This window comes from Chiloscyllium punctatum, unplaced genomic scaffold (genome assembly GCF_047496795.1).
Source record: "Chiloscyllium punctatum isolate Juve2018m unplaced genomic scaffold, sChiPun1.3 scaffold_63, whole genome shotgun sequence".
In the NCBI taxonomy this organism is placed as follows: Eukaryota; Metazoa; Chordata; class Chondrichthyes; order Orectolobiformes; family Hemiscylliidae; genus Chiloscyllium; species Chiloscyllium punctatum.
Genome location: NW_027309797.1, coordinates 365,569 through 372,096, shown reverse-complemented (window position 1 = coordinate 372,096; position 6,528 = coordinate 365,569).

Here is a 6,528-nt window from a genome sequence, read left to right as displayed (position 1 = left end):
GGGCGATAAACAGAGGGGCTGAATCAGACGGGCTGAATCAGAGGGGCTGAAACAGAGGGGCTGAAACAGAGGGCGAGAAACAGAGGGGCTGTAACAGAGGGCGAGAAACAGAGGGGCAGAAACAGAGGGCGATAAACGGAGGGGCTGAAACAGAGGGGCTGAAACAGAGGGGCTGAAACAGAGGGCGAGAAACAGAGGGGCTGAAACAGAGGGCGAGAAACAGGGGGGCTGAAACAGAGGGCGAGAAACAGAGGGCGAGAATCAGAGGGACTGAAACAGAGGGGCGGAAACAGAGGGCCTGAAACAGAGGACGAGAAACAGAGGGGCTGAAACAGTGGGCGAGAAACAGACGGGCTGAAACAGAGGGCGAGAAACAGAGGGTCTGAAACAGAGGGGCTGTCACAGTGGGGCTGAAACAGAGGGGCTGAAACAGAGGGCGAGAATTGGAGGGGCTGAAACAGAGGGCGAGAAACAGAGTGTTTGAAACAGAGGGCGAGAAACAGAGGGGCTGAAACAGAGGGTGAGAAACAGAGGGCGAGAAACAGAGGGGCTGAAACAGAGGGGCTGAAACAGACGGGCTGAAACAGAGAGCCTGAAACAGAGGGGGAGAAACAGAGGGGCTGAAACAGAGGGCGAAAAACAGAGGGGCTGAAACAGAGGGCGAGAAACAGAGGGGCTGAATCAGAGGGGCTGAATCAGAGGGACTGAAACAGAGGGGCTGAAACAGTGGGCGAGAAACAAAGGGGCTGAAACAGCGGGCGAGAAACAGAGGGCGAGAAACAGAGGGGCTGAAACAGAGGGGCTGAAACAGACGGGCTGAAACATAGGGGCTGAAACAGAGGGGCTGAAACAGAGGGGCTGAAACAGAGGGCGAGAAACAGAGGGGCTGAAACAGAGGGCGAGAAACAGAGGGGTTGAAACAGAGTGCGAGAAACAGAGGACGAGAAACAGAGGGACTGAAACAGAGGGGCTGAAACAGAGGGGCTGAAACAGAGGGCGAGAAACAGAGGGGCTGAAACAGAGGGCGAGAAACAGAGGGGCTGAAACAGAGGGGCTGAAACAGTGGGGCTGAAACAGAGCGGCTGAAACAGAGGGCGAGAAATAGAGGGGCTGAAACACAGGGCGAGAAACAGAGGGGCTGAAACAGAGGGCGAGAAACAGAGGGGCTGAAACAGAGGGGCTGAAACAGTGGGGCTGAAACAGAGGGGCTGTAACAGAGGGGCTGAATCAGAGGGGCTGATTCAGAGGGGCTGAAACAGAGGGGCAGAATCAGAGGGGCTGAAACAGAGGGCGAGAAACAGAGGGGCTGAAACAGAGGGCGAGAAACAGAGGGGCTGAAACAGAGGGCGAGAAACAGACGGGCAGAAACAGAGGGCGAAAAACAGACGGGCAGAAACAGAGGGCGAGAAACAGAGGGACTGAAACAGAGGGGCTGAAACAGAGAGCGCGAAACAGAGGGACTGAAACAGAGGGCGTGAAACAGAGGGGCTGAAACAGAGGGCGAGAAACAGAGGGGCTTAAACAGAGGGCGAGAAACAGAGGGGCTGAAACAGAGGGCAAGAAACAGAGGGGCTGAAACAGAGTGGCTGAAACAGAGGGCGAGAAACAGAGGGGCTGAATCAGACGGGCTGAATCAGAGGGGCTGAAACAGAGGGGCTGAAACAGAGGGCGAGAAACAGAGGGGCTGAAACAGAGGGCGAGAAACAGAGGGGCTGAATCAGAGGGGCTGATTCAGAGGGGCTGAAACAGAGGGCGAGAAACAGAGGGGCTGAATCAGAGAGGCTGATTCAGAGGGGCTGAAACAGATGGGCTGAATCAGAGGGTCTGAAACAGAGGGCGAGAAACAGAGGGGCTGAAACAGAGGGCGAGAAACAGAGGGGCTGAAACAGAGGGCGAGAAACAGACGGACTGAAACAGAGGGGCTGAAACAGAGGGGCTGAATCAGAGGGCGAGAAACAGAGGGGCTGAAACAGAGAGGCTGAAACAGAGGGTGAGAAACAGAGGGGCTGAAACAGAGGGTGAGAAACAGAGGGGCTGAAACAGAGGGCGAGAAACAGAGGGGCTGAAACAAAGGGGCTGAAACAGAGGGGCTGAATCAGAGGGGCTGAAACAGAGGGGCTTCATCAGAGGGGCTGAAACAGAGGGCGAGAAACAGAGGGGCTGAAACAGAGGGCGAGAAACAGAGGGGCAGAAAAAGAGGGCGAGAAACAGAGGAGCAGAAACAGAGGGGCTGAAACAGAGAGCGCGAAACAGAGGGGCTGAAACAGATGTCGAGAAACAGAGGGACTGAAACAGAGGTCGAGAAACAGAGGGGCTGAAACAGAGGGCAAGAAAAAGAGGGGCTGAAACAGAGTGGCTGAAACAGAAGGGCTGAAACAGAGGGGCTGAAACAGTGGGCGAGAAACAGAGGGGCTGAATCAGAGGGGCTGAATCAGAAGGGCTGAAACAGAGGGGCTGAAGCAGAGGGGCTGAAACAGAAGGCGAGAAACAGAGGTACTGAAACAGAGGGCGAGAAACTGAGGGGCAGAAACAGAGGGCGAGAAACAGAGGGGCTGAAACAGAGGGTCTGAAACAGAGGGCGAGAAACAGAGGGGCTGAAACAGAGGGCGAGAAACAGAGGGGCTGAAACAGAGGGGCTGAAACAGAGGGGCTGAAACAGAGGGCGAGAAACAGAGGGGCAGAAACTGAGGGCGAGAAACAGAGGGGCTGAAACAGAGGGGCTGAAACAGAGGGTCTGAATCAGAGGGGCTGAAACAGAGGGCGAGAAACAAAGGGGCTGAAACAGCGGGCGAGAAACAGAGTGCGAGAAACAGAGGGGCTGAAACAGAGGGGCTGAAACAGACCGGCTGAAACAGAGAGCCTGAAACCGAGGGCGAGAAACAGAGGGGCTGAAACAGAGGGCGAAAAACAGAGGGGCTGAAACAGAGGGCGAGAAACAGAGGGGCAGAAACAGAGGGGCTGAAACAGAGGGCGAGAAACAGAGGGGCTGAATCAGAGGGGCTGAATCAGAGGGACTGAAACAGAGGGGCTGAAACAGTGGGCGAGAAACAAAGGGGCTGAAACAGCGGGCGAGAAACAGAGGGCGAGAAACAGAGGGGCTGAAACAGAGGGGCTGAAACAGACGGGCTGAAACAGCGGGGCTGAAACAGAGGGGCTGAAACAGAGGGGCTGAAACAGAGGGCGAGAAACAGAGGGGCTGAAACAGAGGGCGAGAAACAGAGGGGTTGAAACAGAGTGCGAGAAACAGAGGGCGAGAAACAGAGGGACTGAAACAGAGGGGCTGAAACAGAGGGGCTGAAACAGAGGGCGAGAAACAGAGGGGCTGAAGCAGAGGGCGAGAAACTGAGGGGCTGAAACAGAGGGGCTGAAACAGTGGGGCTGAAACAGAGCGGCTGAAACAGAGGGCGAGAAATAGAGGGGCTGAAACACAGGGCGAGAAACAGAGGGGCTGAAACAGAGGGCGAGAAACAGAGGGGCTGAAACAGAGGGGCTGAAACAGTGGGGCTGAAACAGAGGGGCTGAAACAGAGGGGCTGAATCAGAGGGGCTGATTCAGAGGGGCTGAAACAGAGGGGCAGAATCAGAGGGGCTGAAACAGAGGGCGAGAAACAGAGGGGCTGAAACAGAGGGCGAGAAACAGAGGGGCTGAAACAGAGGGCGAGAAACAGACGGGCAGAAACAGAGGGCGAGAAACAGACGGGCAGAAACAGAGGGCGAGAAACAGAGGGACTGAAACAGAGGGGCTGAAACAGAGAGCGCGAAACAGCTAGCGAGAAACAGAGGGCGAGAAACAGAGGGGCTGAAACAGAGGGCGAGAAACAGAGGGGCTTAAACAGAGGGCGAGAAACAGAGGGGCTGAAACAGAGGGAAACGAAACAGATGGGCTGAAATAGAGTGGCTGAAACAGAGGGCGAGAAACAGAGGGGCTGAATCAGACGGGCTGAATCAGAGGGGCTGAAACAGTGGGGCTGAAACAGAGGGCGAGAAACAGAGGGGCTGAATCAGACGGGCTGAATCAGAGGGGCTGAAACAGAGGGGCTGAAACAGAGGGCGAGAAACAGAGGGACTGAAACAGAGGTCGAGAAACAGAGGGGCTGAAACAGAGGGCGAGAAACAGAGGGGCTTAAACAGAGGGCGAGAAACAGAGGGGCTGAAACAGAGGGCGAGAATCAGAGGGGCTGAAACAGAGTGGCTGAAACAGAGGGCGAGAAACAGAGGGGCTGAATCAGACGGGCTGAATCAGAGGGGCTGAAACAGAGGGGCTGAAACAGAGGGCGAGAAACAGAGGGGCTGAAACAGAGGGCGAGAAACAGAGGGCGAGATACAGAGGGGCTGAAACAGAGGGGCTGAAACAGAGGGGCTGAAACAGAGGGGCTGAAACAGAGGGCGAGAAACAGAGGGGCTGAAACAGAGGGCGAGAAACAGAGGGGTTGAAACAGAGTGCGAGAAACAGAGGGGCTGAAACAGAGGGGCTGAAACAGAGGGTGAGAAACGAAGGGGCTGAAACAGAGGGAGAAACAGAGGGGCTGAAACAGAGGGGCTGAAACAGAGGGGCTGAATCAGAGGGGCTGATTCAGAGGGGCTGAAACAGAGGGGCAGAATCAGAGGGGCTGAAACAGAGGGCGAGAAACAGAGGGGCTGAAACAGAGGGCGAGAAACAGAGGGGCTGAAACAGAGGGCGAGAAACAGACGTGCAGAAACAGAGGGCGAGAAACAGAGGGACTGGAACAAAGGGGCTGGAACAGAGAGCGCGAAACAGAGGGACTGAAACAGAGGGCGAGAAACAGAGGGGCTGAAACAGAGGGCGAGAAACAGAGGGGCTGAAACAGAGGGGCTGAAACAGAGGGGCTGAAACAGAGGGCAAGAAACAGAGGGGCTGAAACAGAGGGCAAGAAACAGAGGGCGAGAAACAGAGGGGCTGAATCAAACGGGCTAAAACAGAGGGGCTGAAACAGAGGGTCTGAAACAGAGGGCGAGAAACAGAGGGGCTGAAACAGAGGGCGAGAAACAGAGTGGCTGAAACAGAGGGGCTGAAACAGAGGGGCTGAAACAGAGGGCGAGAAACAGAGGGGCAGAAACTGAGGGCGCGAAACAGAGGGGCTGAAACAGAGGGGCTGAAACAGAGGGTCTGAATCAGAGGGGCTGAAACAGAGGGCGAGAAACAAAGGGGCTGAAACAGCGGGCGAGAAACAGAGGGCGAGAAACAGAGGGGCTGAAACAGACGGGCTGAAACAGAGAGCCTGAAACAGAGGGCGAGAAACAGAGGGGCTGAAACAGAGGGCGAAAAACGGAGGGGCTGAAACAGAGGGCGAGAAACAGAGGGGCAGAAACAGAGGGGCTGAAACAGAGGGGCTGAAACAGAGGGCGAGAAACAGAGGGGCTGAATCAGAGGGGCTGAATCAGAGGGACTGAAACAGAGGGGCTGAAACAGTGGGCGAGAAACAAAGGGGCTGAAACAGCGGGCGAGAAACAGAGGGCGAGAAACAGAGGGGCTGAAACAGAGGGGCTGAAACAGACGGGCTGAAACAGAGGGGCTGAAACAGAGGGCGAGAAACAGAGGGGCTGAAACAGAGGGCGAGAAACAGAGGGGCTGAAACAGAGGGCGAGAAACAGAGGGGTTGAAACAGAGTGCGAGAAACAGAGGACGAGAAACAGAGGGACTGAAACAGAGGGGCTGAAACAGAGGGGCTGAAACAGAGGGCGAGAAACAGAGGGGCTGAAACAGAGGGCGAGAAACAGAGGGGCTGAAATAGAGGGGCTGAAACAGTGGGGCTGAAACAGAGGGCGAGAAACAAAGGGGCTGAAACAGCGGGCGAGAAACAGAGGGCGAGAAACAGAGGGGCTGAAACAGAGGGGCTGAAACAGACGGGCTGAAACAGAGAGCCTGAAACAGAGGGCGAGAAACAGAGGGGCTGAAACAGAGGGCGAAAAACAGAGGGGCTGAAACAGAGGACGAGAAACAGAGGGGCTGAATCAGAGGGGCTGAAACAGAGGGCGAGAAACAGAGGGGCTGAAACAGAGAGCGAGAAACAGAGGGTGAGAAACAGAGGGGCTGAAACAGAGGGTGAGAAACAGAGGGGCTGAAACAGAGGGCGAGAAACAGAGGGGCTGAAACAAAGGGGCTGAAACAGAGGGGCTTAATCAGAGGGGATGATTCAGAGGGGCTGAAACAGAGGGGCTTAATCAGAGGGGCTGAAACAGAGGGCGAGAAACAGAGGGGCTGAAACAGAGGGCGAGAAACAGAGGGGCTGAAACAGAGGGCGAGAAACAGACGTGCAGAAACAGAGGGCGAGAAAGAGAGGAGCAGAAACAGAGGGGCTGAAACAGAGAGCGCGAAACAGAGGGGCTGAAACAGATGGCGAGAAACAGAGGGACTGAAACAGAGGTCGAGAAACAGAGGGGCTAAAGCAGAGGGCAAGAAAAAGACGGGCTGAAACAGAGTGGCTGAAACAGAAGGGCTGAAACAGAGGGGCTGAAACAGTGGGCGAGATCAGAGGGGCTGAATCAGAGGGGCTGAATCAGAAGGGCT